General features: G+C 42.3%; 1 protein-coding gene across 1 annotated transcript in view; it reads right to left on the bottom strand.

The window, feature by feature from the left end:
* adamts17 (ADAM metallopeptidase with thrombospondin type 1 motif, 17) overlaps window positions 1–17,708 on the bottom strand; it is a 686,029-nt gene that overhangs the window by 511,494 nt on the left and 156,827 nt on the right. The gene's annotated exons all lie outside the window — the stretch shown is intronic.

Raw genomic sequence — 17,708 nt, forward strand, 5'->3', positions numbered from 1 at the left:
TGTGAGCGCAGTCTTGTTGAACTGAAGGCCTGTTCCTGTGCTGTATTGGGTTTTGTTATTTGCAGGTCAATTGAAATTATTTTATCCTGGCTTCTTTCCATATTGGCTGCACTCAGAGAGAAAGGTTTCTATTCCTCTTTTAGCCGCAGAACAGGGATGTTTAATCACTTTCTCAAGCGATGAGCTTCACAGCACACAAGTCCACACCTTAGCACATCAAGCCACTAACACACACAGCCCAGAGCTTGCATCAGTGTATAATCCCATTTCTTCGGACATCACTACAAAACTAAAATAAACATATTGAAAGATGGCTTCTTGCTGAGAAGGGATGGTTAGAGTTCCTCTCATTATCTCCTCCTTTTCAATCTTTCTGTTTGACGCTTCCCTCACTCTGTACAGACATGATATTCCATAGTTTCACACCGGACTCCACCTGACAGTGGTTAGCACTGCTGCCTCACAGCCCCAGAGACCCGGGTTAAATTCCCGCCTCAGGCAACTGACTGTGTGGAGTTTGCACGTTCTACCCGTGTCTGCGTGGGTTTCCTCCGGGTGCTCCGGTTTCCTCCCACCATCCAAAGATGTGCAGGGTCAGGTGAATTGGCCATACTAAATTGCCTGTAGAGTTAGGTAAGGGGTAAATGTAGGGGTATGGGTGGGTTTCGCTTCGGCGGGTCGGTGTGGACTTGTTGGGCCGAAGGGCCTGTTTCCACACTGTAATCTAATCTAAATCTAAAACACACGTTGGAAATAAAGGTTTGCTATGTCCATGCATGTTCCGGGAGTTGTGATCCACCAATCTGACACTTGTCACTTCTTAGTCCTGGGTATTGTTCAAGTCCCTTTGCTTATGCTTCAGAATCTAAGAAGTTGCTGAATTTTATTCAATCATCAGTGAACATTCCCAACTTAATGATGAAGAGAAGGTCATTGATGAAATACTGAAGAAAGTTGGGCCTAGGATACTAACTTGAGGAACCCATGGTGCAGTGATAATGTCCCTACCTCTGAACCAGGAAACCCAGTTTCAAGACTCATCTGTTCCAGAGATTATATAATACAACTCTGAACCAGGCTGATTAGAAAATATCTAACCTGAGGAACTGGTGATTCAATGATAATCTCCCTGCCTCTAACTCACAAGCCATAGTTTCAAGTCCTGCCTACTCCAGAGGGGTATCATAATATGTCTGAACAGGCTGATTAAAAATATCTGCCCAAGAGAACTTCTGCAATCATGTCCTGGGGTTCAGATAATTCACCTTCAACAACCACTTTCCACTCTGCTAGGTATCACTCCAGCCAGAGGACAGCTTTCCCCCAATTCCTTTCAATACCCCTATGCTTGGCTCGGGTTACTTGATGCCACAATTCATCAAGTGCTGCCTTGATGTCAAGGGCAGTTACCCTCATCTCACATTTCAAATGCCTGTTTTGACCAAAGCTGTAATGGTCCAATCTTCATAGAATGGAAAGAGATGATTCAGCCCATTTGTACCGGTTCTATGCAAGAGCAATTCTGATAATTCCAACACTCATCCTTTTCCTGTAACTTGCACATTTTTAACTTTGATGTGCTTAATTAAATGTGCTGCCCAGGATTGCACACAATACTTCAAATAAGGTTGAACTAATATTTATCAAATGCTTACTAAATCCAGTGTCTCAGTTACCTCTCTCTTTTAGTGTGACTTTGCCACCATTCATTTCCTTTGTAATCATTTCATACCCGAGTCAAACTTGCCTCATACATCTCTTTTGAACTCCCTCCCTAACCACCCCCCACCCCCACCCCAGTCACACTTTGAACCTGTGTCCCCTAGTAATTAACCCCTCCACCTGGGAAAGAGCCTCATAGTTTCCACTCCATCCATGCCATTGTCAATCTTATAAATTTATTAGGTCGCCCCTCAACTTCCTGCATTCTAGTCAAAACAAACCGAATCTAGCCAACCTTGTTCATCGCTAAAATCCCCATACCAGGCAACACCCTGGAATTTCTGTACCTTTTCCAAAGCATCCGCATCCTTCTGGTAGTATGGTGATGCAATATTCCAAGTGTGGCCAAACTAAAGTTCTATAAAGCTGCAGCATAACTTATCTATCCTTATACTCAATGCCCCTTTCAATGAAGGCAAGCATGCCATAAGCCTTTTTTACTGCTGTATTTACCTGCACTGCCACTTGCAGTGATCTGTGGGCCTGCACACCCAGATCCCTCTGTATATCAATACTCCTAAGGATTCTGCCATTCATTGCATAATTTCCACCTGCACTCGACCTTCCAAAATGTATCACCTCACATTTGTCCAGATTAAACTCCATGTGCCATTTTTCTGCCCATGTCTCCAATTGATCTATATCCTGCTGTATCATCTTACAAACCTCCTCACTATCTGCAACCCCACCAATCCACAAACGTACCAATTAGACCAGCCACATTTTCCTCCAAATCATTTATGTGAACTGAGGTCCCAGCACTGAGCCCTGTGGAACACCACTAGTCACAGCATCCGTTCCAAAAAAGCATCCTTCAATCGCTACCCTCCGTCTCCTGTGACTAAGCCAGTTCTATATCCATCTTGTCAGCTTCTCCTGATACCAGGTGACTTGACCTTTTGTACCAGTCTACCAAGAGGGACCTTGTCAAAGGCTTTCCTGAAGTCCATGTAGACAAACGTCAACTGCTTTACCCTTAACAACAATCATCATTGTCACCTCAAAAAACTCGATCAATTTAGTAAGGCACAACCTCCCCCGCACAAAACCCTGCTATCGCTAATAAGTCTATTTGCTTCTAAATGTGTAAGGATCTTGTTCCTGAGAATCTTTTCCAATAATTTCCCTACCAATGATGTGAGACTCACAGGCCTCTAATTTCCAGGATTATAGCTGCTACCCTTCTTAAACAATGGGACAACGTTGGCTATTCTCCAGTCCTCTGGGACTTCACCTGAGGCCAAACAGGATACAGAGATATCTGTTAATGCTCCAGCAATTTGTTCTCTTGCTTCCCTCAATATTCTGGGATAGATCCCATCAGGACCCGGGGACTTATCTACCTTAATATTTTATAAGACACACAACACCTCTTCCTTTTTAATAGCAACATGACTATTCCCTCAGATCATCCTGCACCAATTCCTTCTACTTGGTGAATATTTAGGACCTCAACTATTTTTTCTGGCTCCACACACACATTCTCTCCTTTGTCCTTGTGTGGGCCAACCCTTCCCTGGCTATTGCTTTTTATATATGTATAAAAAGCCTCGAGATTCACCTTAATCCTGTTTGCTAATGGCTTTTCACAACCTCTATTCTAATTCCTTGTTGAAGTTCTTTCCTACTTTCTTTATATACTTCAAGGGCATAATCAGTTTCCATCCTCCTAAAGTTTACGTATGCTTCCTTTTTCTTTCTGATCAAGGTCATAACATCCCTGGTCATCCAAGATTCATATAACTTGCCATACCTATCTTTCATTCTCACAGGAATGTGCCACTCCTGAACTCTTATCCACTCCCATTTGAAATATTCCTGTATATCTGATGTAGATTTACCCTCAAACAGCTGCCTCCAAACGAAATTCTCCAGTTCCAATCTATTGTTGTAGTTCTCCTTCCCCCACTTTAACACCTTCAACTAAGAACTTCTGTTGTCCCGAAGATAAAACTCACTGTATTATGGTCATTGCTCCTGAAATGCTCCCCCACTGAAACTTTACTCACCTGGACAGGCATATTTCCCAAAACCACGTCCATTATAATCCCTTCCCTGGTTGGACTGTTTACATACTGATGTCAAGAATCACTCCTGAACTGTCCTTACGAATTCTGCCCCATCCAAGCCTTTAGCATGTAGTCAGTCCTAGCCAAGATAGGGGAAGTTAAAATCACCCACCACAACAACTGTGCTGTTTTCATATCTTTTCAGAATCTGTCTACATATTCTCCCCTCTATCTGCTGTCTTGTTGGGAAGCCTGTAATATACCCTCAGCATTGTGATTTCAACTTTCCCATTCCTGAGTTCCACCTATGCCTTGCTACACAATTCCTCTGATGCATCCTCACTCAGTACATCTATAAGATATTCCTTTATCAGTAACACAACTCCCCACCTCTTAACTCTCTATCTATCACACCTGAAACATTTAAATACTAAGGCATTCAGCTGTCAGTCCTGTCCCTCTTTCAGCCAAGTCTCTGTAATCGCAAAATGTCATAATTCCAAGTACTAACCAAATTTAGTTTATTTTTCACTTTGTCTCCAAAATGTTCACCTACTGACACATAATTTAGATTAGATTAGATTACTTACAGTACGGAAACAGGCCCTTCAGCCCAACAAGTCCCTACAAACAGCAACCTACCCAGACCCATTCCCCTACATTTACCCCTTCACCTAACACTACGGGCAATTTAGCATGGCCAATTCACCTAACCTGCACATTTTTGGACTGTGGGAGGAAACCGGAGCACCCGGAGGAAACCCATGCAGACACGGGGAGAATGTACAAACTCCACACAGACAGTTGCCCGAGACAGGAAGTGAACCCGGGTCTCTGGCACTATGAGGCAGCAGTGCTAACCACTGTGCCACCGTGCCACCCCTTTGCCAATACCATTCCTTAGAACTAGCAATGCTCCTTCCTCATTGGTTCATAGAGATTCTTATAAAGAAAATTCTCGTGAACACACTTCAGAAAGTCTTTCCTCTCTTGGCCCTTTACATTCTAACTATCCCAATCTACACGTGAATAACAAGACCACTATATCATTGCTAATACAGACAAGAGCAGTTGGGAGATTTGGCAGTCAAATTTTCAGGATCTAGACTAATAAAAAGGCATCTCAGGAATATTAATCTCTGAATTCTAGTGTCACATGGAGCTTGGTAAGACCATAAGAAGTAGGAACATCCACTTTCCAACATTTTCCCTATAACCCTCAATTCTCCTACTGAACAAGAATCTATCCCTCTCAGCCTTAAATATACACAAGGACTCTCCCCTTACAGCTCTCTATGACAAGGAGTTCTAAAGACACTCAACCCTCAGATGATATGCCTCCTCATCTCAATCTTAAATTGGCACCTCTTTATCCTGAGACATCCAAATATACTTCCTGCAAGATGGCGGCGGCGAAGGGCCTTTGAGCCAGAACTCATCTGCTCTGACTGCTTTTCTTTTTTTTCCCTCTTTTCTTATTTTTCTCTCTATCTTCTATTTTCCTTACATACCTCATGAGCTTGGATGGGATAGGTGGCAGACCTCAAGTGAACCTCGAGAGTAAGCCCAACACGGACCTCAAGTGGGCCCTTACTTCCTTTCCTGGGAAAGCACGGGACCTGGTATTGGAATCAGCAGCTGCTACATCAGTGGAAGCGATCTCGGTGAGGTAGTCCCAGCCCTGAAAGATGATGCACGGGGATTGGTGACATAGTCATTGGTTGGGTGCGGCGCTGGTGACGACAAAACAATGGCGGTAGGACATAACATTGACATCGAAGTGAGCCCAGCGACAAGAGACACTACTCCAACGTTGGTGGGTCCGGCACAAGTGGTGGCAGATGAGAATCGGTCCAGTGGCAAAAGCCTAAGGATTTGCGATTTTGACATTGGATGAGTCTGGTGTGGACAGCGATTAAGTGGTGGAGGAAGAATGACAGCATGGGTGTCGCTGATGGTGATGAGCTGGCTCAGGATTGATGGACTTTCTTTAAGCTCTACCTTTCTATCTTTTTTTCTTTATCCTTAAATTATTCAAAATGGTGTCAGATTGTAGCTACATTGGAAAAGCTTTTGATTGTTTTTCTCACTGTAAAGTATATGTGAGAATAAATCATTCAGGCTATGCCCTCTGGTCTTGACTCTCCCATGAGGGGAAACATCCTCTCAGCATTTACTTTGTATATATTGAATCCTATACGTTTCAATGAGATCACCTTTCATCCTTCTAAATTCCAGTGAATTAAGTCCCCACCTGTTTAGCCTTAGCTCATTTGACAATCCATTGATAATGGGGATCATCCTAGGGAAGCTGCTCTGAATTAACTCTAACGAAATAATATCTTTCCATAAATAAGGGGAGCAAAAACTTCTCAGTACTCCAGGCATGGTCTCACCAGCACCACCTTCAGTTGCAGTAAGAAATCCCTGCCCTTATACTACAAACCCTTTCAAATAAGGGCCAGCATTTCAATTAGCCATCCTGATTACCTGCTGCACCTGTGGACAAGCTTTTTGTGTTTAGCTACATTAGTGGAAGCAATATGTGGTAGATCCTTTGTAATTTTTTTCATTTAAATACTACTGTTCGTTTGTTCTCCCTTCCAAATGAACAATGTCACATTTGCCCCCACATTAAACTCACCATCTTCCCTTCCACTCACTTAACCTATCAATGTCTCTCTGTATACTGATTGTATCCTTCTCGCAACCTGCCTTTCCAGATGCTTTAGTATCATCTGTAAACTTGACTATAATCCATTAACATATATTATGAACAGTTATGGTCCCTTGTTCCCCATGGAGCCCTACTGGTCACAGGTTGCCCGACTGGAAAAGGATACATTACCTACACTCACTGTTTCCTGCCCATGAGCCAATTCTCTATTCATGTCAATCTAGTACTTGGACTCTCATCATATGACTTAACCTTCTGTGTGAGGTTCCTTCTCAAGAAAGGATAGAATTTGACAGGTTCCAGTCAAATTACAGGCTACAGTTACAGATATAATGTAGGAGAGAGGATTAGAGAGAAATATTGATTGGGGAACAGAGAGAGAGAGAGGAGGAGGAAAGAATGTCTAATATAAGTGGGGAGAACACAAGATTTCAAAAAAATAGCACAAGAGGAGAAAGGAAACAAAAAAATTAGTGTGTGATGCTTGGGTTACATACAGAGAAAAACTGAGAAACAGAAAATAGGAGCATGAATAAGCTATTCAGTGTGATCATATTTTATCATCCAACTCAGCACCTTGTCCCTTTGATGCCTTTAGCCTTAAGAACTATATCTAACTTTTTCTTGAAATTGTTCAATGTTTGGCCTCAGCTGCTTTCTCTTGCAGACTATTCCATTGGCTCACCACTCTGTGGGTGAAGTAATTTCTTCTCATCTCAACCTTAAATGGCGTACTCCCTATCCTCAGACCATGACCTTTGGTTCTGGAAACCCTCGCCATTGGAAACATCCTTCCTGCTTTTACCCTGCCTAGTCCATGCCAGAACTTAAAGTTTCTATGGAATCTCTCCCCACTACCGTGAATTTCTAAACTGCAGTGACTGTCCTAACCAATCCTGTTTCTCTTCACATAAAAGACTTGTTTACTCCTACTCTTTGTTTACTGTCAGCACATTACCCCAATCAGTATTAATGTCAGACATTAGTTTCATACTCGGGGGACAGTTCCACAATTCTCAGTTTCATCACAAGTTATTTATTTCAGCGTATCTATCCTCTTGTTATTTACATTTTCCATTTTTTTTTATATCCCGCACCTGTTTTTCTGCATGTTCCTGAGGCAGACACTTAGCTGGTAGTGCTGACAATTCTGCAGTTGCTAGGAACAGTTTGAATCAATTTGACTTTGATATTTTGCTGTAAACTCTGTAATCCTAGCCAAAAACAATCTTGAACTAAAGAAAAAGCATTTATGATTAAAAGAAATGAAATAAACATATCAGACAAAATAAATGCTTAAATGACAAGTCAAAGCATGACAGCTCCGTCGGTGGTTCCAGACCCACCACTAATGTGCAAGCCTGGGGACAGTTTCATTTATTCATCCAGACAAGTATACATCTGTGAGAGTCCTTTGCAGTTTTAAGAGCTGTAAATGCTCTACAAATGAACGCTTAAAATAAACTCCTACCAACTAATGGTACTCTCACATAAGGACAGTCAAAGGAAAAACAGCTCCCAAATGACAGTCTATACAAACTGCTCAGAAAGTATAAGCTTAATTTCCAGCTTCACATCAGAAGTTAGTGATCAATTTCACAGGGCTTGGATGTTGAAACCTATACGTTGGGGCAATTTTCCAATTTGAAAGAGTAGCTATTTCATACCAATCTTTAAAACGCCAACTGGCCTCAATCATCGGAGAGATTTAAGGAAACAGTTCTGGATTTCCACGGTTCTGTGTGAAAAATTGCTTCCTGATTTCTCTCCTGAATGGTCCAAGTTCTTAAGAAGGGTCACTGGATTTGAACTGTTAACTCTTCTTTCTCTCCACAGATGCTGTCAGGCCAACTGAGTTTCTGCAGAAATTTCTGTTGCATTTCTAATTTTTAAGGTTAGACCTCTTGTCCTTTGGTGTGGAGCTCCCTGCCACAGCAAACTTTCTCAGCATCTACTTAACTGAATTGTTTTATTCATTCAAACACCTTGATTAAGTCACACTTTAACCATTTATATTCCAGGGAACACAAGCCCAGTGTATAGAACATAGAGTACAGAATAGTACAGCACAGTACAGGCCCTTCAGCCCTTGATGTTGAGCCAACCTTTCATCCTACTCTAAGATCAAACTAACATACATACCCTACATTTTACTATCATCCCTGTGCCTACCCAATAGTCGCTTAAATGCCCCTAATGTATCTGACTCTACAACCACTGCTGGCAGTGCATTCCCATACTGAAATTTAGCCCAACATTCTTTCTGATTGTTTTCATATCTGCCTCTAAAATAATTTAAAGGCATCGCATTTTGCCAAGGACACTGGAAAGAGATGGAGGCAACAAGTAGTAGAGAAGCGTCAATAAGATCTGAGGACACCGATCATACCAAGTATTCACACTTCCAACTGTGGATGTAGTTCAACTTCACCAATTATCCTCTATCAGAGGATCCTATTTTTGCTTGCCTTAGGCAACTGAATCATTTTCTGACCACTCCCTCAGTAAGTCCTGTTAACTTCCACCTGATATGCTGGGGATAAAGCATTAGTATAATTAAAAACATAAGTAATATTTTATCTGAGGTCAATGGCCATAAATAGTCAATAGTCAACATTAAATCTGAGAGCAGGGAGTGTGTCAGGGTTAAATTTAGTTCAATAATATAAAACCCACATCAATGCACCTCACAGGTCTCATTTTAATGTACCAGGTACCAGGCCAGACCCTCTCAAAACGTTTCAAGAAGATAGCCCAGACCCTAACATTTTTAGATGTTTTTTTTAAGGCAGGTGTAGTGTGGATATTCCAGGAGTGACACAGCTAGCCAAAGCACTTAGTTTTAAACAAAACAGAATTTATTGACAGACTACCGAATGAAACATAAACAAAAGAGAACAGGATAGAGAATAATTTAACGGCACGGTGGCTCAGTGGTTTCGCACTACTGCCTCACAGCACCAGGGTACCAGGTTTGATTCCAGCCTTGGATGACTGTCTGCGTGGAGTTTGCACATTCTCCCCATGTCTGTGTGGGTTTCCTCCGCGTGCTCCGGTTTCCTCCCACATTCCAAAGATGGGCAGGTCAGGTGAATTGGCCATGCTAAATTGTCCATAGTGCTAGGTGCATTAGTCAGAGGGAAATGGGTCTGGGTGGGTTACTCTTCGGAGGGTCTGTGTGGACTGGTTGGGCCAAAGGGCCTGTTTCCCCACTGTAGGGAATCTAATCTAACCTAATCAAATCAATCTGAAAACTCAATCAACGTTATCACAACTTAATGATGCAGTTCCAATTTCCTGCAACATCCCCATAAGCATACTCCTTGGCATAAAAGGTATACTTTAGATTAGATTACTTACAGTGTGGAAACAGGCCCTTCGGCCCAACAAGTCCACACCGACCCGCCGAAGCGCAACCCACCCATACCCCTACATTTACCCCTTACCTAACACTACGGGCAATTTAGCATGGCCAATTCACCTGACCCGCACATCTTTGGACTGTGGGAGGAAACCGGAGCACTCGGAGGAAACCCACGCAGACACGGGGAGAACGTGCAAACTCCACACAGTCAGTCGCCTGAGGCGGGAATTGAACCCGGATCTCTGGTGCTGTGAGGCAGCAGTGCTAACCAATTCAAACTCAGGTTCTTACAGGAGACAGGTTAGAGAGAGAGGATCAGCCAGGGATAATTTTCTGAAGCAATGAACCTCTTTTCACTGTAGCTGCTTCTCTGTCCCCAGTTTCTAACAGACTGTTCGCAAAAGCCAAACCAAACCAGGATAAAACCCTGAACTGGAAGAACTGGCCACTCCCTTTTCATGTACAAGTATTTTTAAAAACACCTAAAAGCCTTTTCTGATTGTTGCCTTAGGTAGTATTTGTTAGCCATTAGCAAAGTCACTAATCTCTGCCAAATGAGAACCTCTGCCTTTTACAATTCCTCTTGAAACAAAACCAAGAACAACGTAACCTTGTTAAAGGAGCAGCAGCATCACATAGGTCTCAGTGCCTAAATCTCAAGGTATGGGGAGCAATAACCTCTCCTGACTGCTCAAAGTGCTTCTACTAAAATGGAGCAGGTCATGGGCTCAGTGCGAACATGGCAAATTATACACTGTCTCTATTGTAATCCCCACATGTCCTGTCAAACTGGGGGAGGTTAGAATCAGGGCTATTGTTCTTGGCAATACAACAGCAAGCTATTCAGTAGGACATGAAACAGGTTGGGGGTTTTGTAAATCATTTATGTGCAAAAACGGTTTGGTTCTAAGTTACAGTTAAGTGGTATGTTTCAAGTTAAGTCAGAGCTGCGCAAATTTAAAATTCTCTTTTACAACCAGAAGGTTAAAGTGGAGTTTCAATATTTTTAAGCCAGGCACTGAAAATGTTTACACTATGATTCATTATCTTGCTGCAGACAGATTCTAAACATCCACACCCATTATCATTGGGAGCTTTTCATTGGAGCCCAGTACGGTTGTTGGCTGAGAATCCACTCGGGTGAGGGAGATATCTGCGTTAAATAGCACATGTGTATCCCAGCCTCTGGTCAGGAAAGAAGCCAGTGCAATGCAATCTTAATCCACATTATTTCCTGCGAGTACTTTCCGTTTTCCTTGTGTAAGAATTCACACGTAAAGAACAATCAGAATAGTCCACAGAGAACAAGACAAGAAAGACTAAGGGAGTTATTGTGAACTAATGCTCCCCAAACCCATGTCTGCCTTGGATGCTTAGAAGAATCAAAAATTTAGATCATGCGATTTATGTCTATTACATTTTCACTGGGTTTGGAGAAAGTTTAAAGTGAAGATAATGAACGATTATTCTAACTAACATTGCTGGAATGGAAAACTGAGTAGTCTATATCTGTTTATTCAGATAATGTATGTGTTGGAAAAACTTAGTATCCAGTATGCTTTTCCAAAACACCAAGCAATGGCATGACATGGCTGCTCAGTGGTTAGCACTGATGCCTCACAGTGCCAGGGACCCAGGTTCGATTCCACCCTCAGATGATTGTCTACATGGAGTTTGCACGTTCTCCCCATGTCTGTGTGGATTTCCTCCTACAGTCCAAAGATGTGCAGGTTAGGTGAACTAAGCATGGTAAACACAGGGTTTCGGGTAGGGGAGCAGGAGGTCAGTGTGGACTTGATGGACCAAATGGGCTCTTTCCACACTGTAGGGATTCTACACAAAACTATCAGTTTCAGCAATATTTATTTACAACACAAACATTCAAACTAAATTTTGGAAAAGAAAAAGTGTTCAAAAACCTTCAGATCTTATTCTCAATAATGGAGCCAACTTGTATGAAGTAACCAATCAGCAAACCAAATGGGTGTGGGAGGAATACTGCAAGATGTCTAATTTGCAGGGTTATGGGGAAGAACTGGCATATGGGGCAAAATCTTTCAAAGAGCTGGCACATGAGTGACAGACCAAATGGTCACTTTCTGTGCTGCTAAGACTCATTTGGCACACATGTAGGTCTGTATTATCACCAGAGCGCAATTTCATTTTTAGGTTTAGGAATCGGGGAAAATGCTCCACTGTATGGAGGCATACTGAGCACAAAGGAAGATGGCTGTGGTTATTCGAGGTTGTGGGTTTTAGACAATTACTTCAGTCCAAGATCAACAAACAAATAGAGCAATAATTAAGGGATGACTTTAATCTTCATGTTGATTGGAGTAATCAAATTGGAATGGGTAGCTATAACAGCAAATTCATAGAGAAAAATAGGGATGGCTTTCTAGAGCAATATGTCATAGAGCTGATCATGAAACAGACAATGTTGGATCTGGTTACGGATAATGAATGACATCAGGTTTAATAAATGACCTCGTAGTAAGATTCTGGGTAATCCAAGATGGAGGGCAGGAACAATTTCTGGCTGTAAGAGCTGCTCCTTTTTCTGAGGTAGTTTAGGTGCTGGAGGTGATTTCCTCGAATTCCAGGAGCTCAATTACTGTTTTATATGCTGTTGCATTGTTTTGGAACTTTGGAAAAAAAAGTCAAAACAACAGCAGTTTTAAAAGGGAGAAGTACAGACAAAGGAAGTACATGGTGAGGACAGTGCAGGAGAGAGAGAGAGAGAAAAAAAACCCTGCACAGTTACTGTCTTTGCTGTTTGAATTCATGTGTTGCTAGACATCGGAGTGCATCTGGGAAAATTAACAAACAGTGAATTTCACAACTAATCTTGGAGGAACCAGTTTGAGCGAAGTTCACAACACAGAATCAGATAAGTTAATTGTTTTGATTAGATTAGATTACTTACAGTGTGGAAACAGGCCCTTCGGCCCAACAAGTCCACACCGACCCGCCGAAGCGTAACCCACCCAGACCCATTCTCCTACATTTACCCCTTCACCTAACACTACGGGCAATTTAGCATGGCCAATTCACCTAACCCCTGCACATTTTTGGATTGTGGGAGGAAACCGGAGCACCCGGAGGAAACCCACGCAGACACGGGGAGAATGTGCAAACTCCACACAGAGAGTCGCCTGAGGCGGGAATTGAACCCGGGTCTCTGGCGCTGTGAAGCAGCAGTGCTAACCACTGTGCTACCGTGCCGCCCATGTTGTTTTAAGTCTGTCCAAGAGAAAGGCTGTATTAGGGAGTACAGTGGGTTCTTTCTTGATTATATGTTTTTGGAGATAAGTCTCTTGATTAAACTTAAAATATAAGCCATAGCTATTAATTTAACCTGGTGCAGTGTTTTGTAGGGGAAATAAGACGGTGTTATTTTCTGGGCCTGTAGATTGTGAAGGAGCAAAAATGGCCTTTGCAGTGATACGTACTTCTTGTCAGATGTGGAAGTTTAAAGAGAGATTAAGGATTACTGCGGATTATATGTGCCATAAATGCTGTTGGATGCGAATCTTATCAGATCGAGTGGATCGGTTGGAGAGGCAGATAGAGGCGATGAGGAATTTGCAACAGAAACAGTATGTGATGGATGGCAGTTATAGGAAGGGGGGAAAGTCTCAGATACAGTCACATAGATGGGTTAACTCCTGGAAGGGTAATAGAGGTAGGCACCTAGGGCAGAAGTCTTTTGTGGATATACCCATTTCAAACAGGTATGCTGTTTTGGAAAACGTAGGGGATGATGGATTCTCAGGGGAACGTAGCACGAACAGCCAAGTTTCTGGTATTGAGACTGGCTCTAATGCAACGAGGGATACGTTGGCTTCCAAGAGATCAATTGTGTTAGGGGATTCTGTAGACCGAGGTACAGACAGACGTTTCTGTGGCCAGCAGCGAGAAAGCAGAATGGTGTGTTTGTTTCCCTGGTGCCAGGATCAAGGATGTGTCAGAGAGAGTGCAAAATGTTCTCACGGGGGAGAGGGGCCGACAAGAGGACATTGTCCACATTGGAACTAATGATATAGGAAGGGAAAAGGTTAAGATTCTGAAGGGAGATTACAGGGAGTTAGGCAGAAATTTAAAAAGGTCATCAAGGGTAGTATGTGGATTACTCCCAGTGCTACGAGCTAGTGAGGGCAGGAATAGGAGGATAGAGCAGATGGATGCATGGCTGAGGAGCTGGTGTATGGGAGAAGGATTCACATTTTTGGATCATTGGAATCTCTTTTGGGGTAGAAGTGACCTGTACAAGAAGGACAGATTGCACCTAAATTGGAAGGGGACTAATATACTGGCAGGGAAATTTGTGAGACCAGCTTGGGAGGATTTAAACTAGTAAGGTGGGGGGGGGGTGGGACCCAGGGAGATAGTGAGGAAAGAGATCAATCTGAGACTGGTACAGTTGAGAACAGAAGTTAGTCAAACAGTCAGGGCAGGCAGGGACAAGGTAGGACTAATAAATTAAACTGCATTTATTTCAATGCAAGGGGCCTAACAGGGAAGGCAGATGAACTCAGGGCATGGTTAGGAACATGGGACTAGGATATCATAGCAATTAGAGAAACATGGCTCAGGGATGGGCAGGACTGGCAGCTTAATGTTCCAGGATTCCATTTGCTACAGGAAGGATAGAAAGGGAGGCAAGAGAGGAGGGGGAGTGGCATTTTTGATAAGGGATAGCATTACAGCTGTGCTAAGGGAGGATATTCCCGGAAATACATCCAGGGAAGTTATTTGGGTAGAACTGAGAAATAAGAAAGGGATGATCAGAGATAGATTAACAGGGATGACAGTAAGCAAGTTGTGGCAGGCATTTAAGAAGATAATTTATTACTTTCAGCAAAATATAGCCCAGTAAGTCAGAAAGATTCTAAGAGAGGGATAAAATCATAATAGCTTACCACTGAAGTTAGGGAAAGTATTAAGTTGAAAGAAAATAAGGAGGCGAAAGACAGCCTAACAAATTCAAAATCCAGAAAAGGAGGACTATAACGATGATAAAAAGAAGAAAAATAAACAAGGGCAAAGTAGCTCGGAGTATAAAAACTGACAATAAGAGCAAAAAGGAAGACAAACATCAAAGTGAACAGAGGCCCCTTAAAAAATGGAAGTGGGGAGATGGCTTCAGGGAACGAGTAACTGCAGAGGAGTTAAACAGATATTTTGCATTAGTCTTTACGATGGAAGATACTTTGAACATCCCATTAATACTAAATAATATGGGGGAGGAATTAAATACCACTCACCATCACTAAAGACGCAATATTAGACAAATTGAAGTCCATTGACCTTTATGGCTTACATAATAGGATTCTAAAACAAGTTGTTGCATGTAAATTTCCAAAAATCCTTGGGTTCTGGAGAAGTACCAAACGATTGGAAAACATAACCTAATTAGGCAGAATCAACGTGGTTTCATGAAAGGAAAGTTATGGCTGGCTAATTTATTAGAATTTTTCGAGAAGGTCTGAACCACAGTGGATTTGGGGATGGTGGAACCAGTGTCATTATTTGGACTTTCAGAAGTCATTCAATAAAGTACCTCACAAAAGATTAAGTCATAATATAACAGTCCATGGTGTGAGGGATATTAACTGGCATGGATAGAAAATTGGCTAATGGACAAGAAACAGCAAGTGGGCATAAGGGATCCTTTTTCAGGTTGACAACCTGAGAAAAGTGGGGCTCCATGAGAATCAGTACTGGGTTTGCAACTGTTTACAAGATACATTAATGATTTGGAAGAAGGAAGGAAGCAAATGTATTGTTGCCAAGTTTGCATATGAAACAAAAACAGGTAGGAAAGGCAGGTTACAAGAGGGATACAAAGTTTACAGAAGAAAAACTGCAGAAAGGTGCAACATTAAGGGACTTGGGGGTACTTAGATTACTTGCAGTGTGGAAACAGGCCCTTCGGCCCAACAAGTCCACACCAACCCTCCGAAGAGCAACCCACTCAAACCCACTCCCCTACATTTACTCCTTCACCTAACACTACGGGCAATTTAGCATGTCCAATTCACCTACCCTGCATATTTTTGGACTGTGGGAGCACCCGGAGAAAACCCACGCAGACACGGGGAGAATGTGCAAACTCCACACAGACAGTTGCCTGAGGCGGGAATTGAACCCGGGTCTCTGGCGCTGTGAGGCAGCAGTGCTAACCACTGTGCCGCCGTGCCTCCCATTGAGCACGAAGCCCAGAAAGCTAGCAAACAGGTATAGGACATAATCAGGAAGGTTAGTGGAAGGTTGGCCCTTATTTCAAGGGGACTTTTCGAGTAAGGAAGTCTTACTGCAACTGTATAAATTGCTGGAAAGACCACATCAGAATACTATGAGCAGTTTTGGTTCCCTTGTTTAAAAAAAGCTATTATTTCATTGGAGGCATTTCAGAGAAGCTTCACTAGGATGATCCCAGATGTAGGTGGAGTGTCTTATGAGCAAAGGTTAAACAGATTGGAAGGAGAAAGTGAGGGCTGCAGATGCTGGAGATCAGAGCTGAAAATGTGTTGCTGGAAAAGCGCAGCAGGTCAGGCAGCATGCAAGGAGCAGGAGAATCGACGTTTCGGGCCTAAGCCCTTCTTCAGATTGGGACACCAGTGATTAGAATTTAGAAGAATGACAGGTGATCTCATTGAAACACACAGGATTCTTAAGGGAAAGAGTAAATATTGATAGAATGATGACCCTCATGGGAGAATCTAGGGCCAGAAAAAATAGTTGCAAAATTAAGGAGCATTATTTTAAGAGTGAAATAAGGAGGAATTTTTTTTTCTCTCATTGTCTGAGAGTCTTAGGAATACTTTACCACAGGAAGCTGTGAAGGCAGAGTCTTTGTGTATATTTAAGGCTGAGACTGATAGATTCAAGATCAGTAGGGGAATCAAGGGTATGAAGAAAGGGCAGGAAGGTGGGCGCCAGGTATTATGTTGGATTAGTCTTGATCTTATTGAATGGCAGAGCAGGCTCAAGGGACCAAACATCCTACTCTTGTTCCTGTTTTCTATGGTCTTATGTTCTTATTGTTACTTTAGGGCTCTTCCACTGAAATAAATAAAACCCTGCCTGGAGAGAAAGCCAAAAAGAAGTCACCTGCCCTCTGACTCCATTTTGTAACAGTTAAGCAGAGTTAACATTTCGAGTCCAGTGACCCTTCTGCTTTCTCTTCCCAGTGCCACACTTACGGAGTGTTTCCAACAACTTCTATTTTCGTTTTCAGATTTCCAGCATCCATAGTTCTTTGTTTTATTCTGTGATATGGACAGTTGACCATTACAAAATGAAGTCAGAGGTCCAGATGACTTATTTTTGGCTCTCTCTCCAGGCAGGGGTCTGTTTGTTTCAATTGAAGGAGCATGTGATATGGACAACAAAAACAGAAGTTGCTGGAGAAACTCAACAGGCTTGGCAGCATCTGTGGAGAGAAAGCAGAGTTAACATTGAGTCTAGTGACTCTTCTGCTTCCTCTCCACAGATGCTACCAGACCCACTCAGTTTCTCTAGTAACTTCTGTTTTTGTTGTCCGTATCACATGTTCCTTTAATGTAAACATGTCCATCACCTATATCCGCATGAATGTGTATATGATTTGAATGAATCAGTATTAAATGGTCAATCTTGAACATAACCAAGATCACCACAATAAATTAAATTATGCTAAAGTTTAGAAAATAAATTGGTATGCTAATCACATCCACTGCATCCTCTACCGACCTCCAACATTCTATCAGTTATTGCACATCTGACTGATGTTTGGTACTGTGCTTGCAAATTTCTACCACACATTAAGTGACATTGAAAATGAGAAAGAAAAGTAGACTCTAATCCAGAGAGAATATCAGAAAAAAAAAAACAGCTCAAGTCAGCCCCAGGATATTTACAAGTAACTTGGGCTCCAATTTCTTTCAGTGTG

This window comes from Chiloscyllium plagiosum, unplaced genomic scaffold (genome assembly GCF_037043375.1).
Source record: "Chiloscyllium plagiosum isolate Xiang-an unplaced genomic scaffold, Cpla_swu_hap1 HiC_scaffold_39, whole genome shotgun sequence".
NCBI lineage: Eukaryota > Metazoa > Chordata > Chondrichthyes > Orectolobiformes > Hemiscylliidae > Chiloscyllium > Chiloscyllium plagiosum.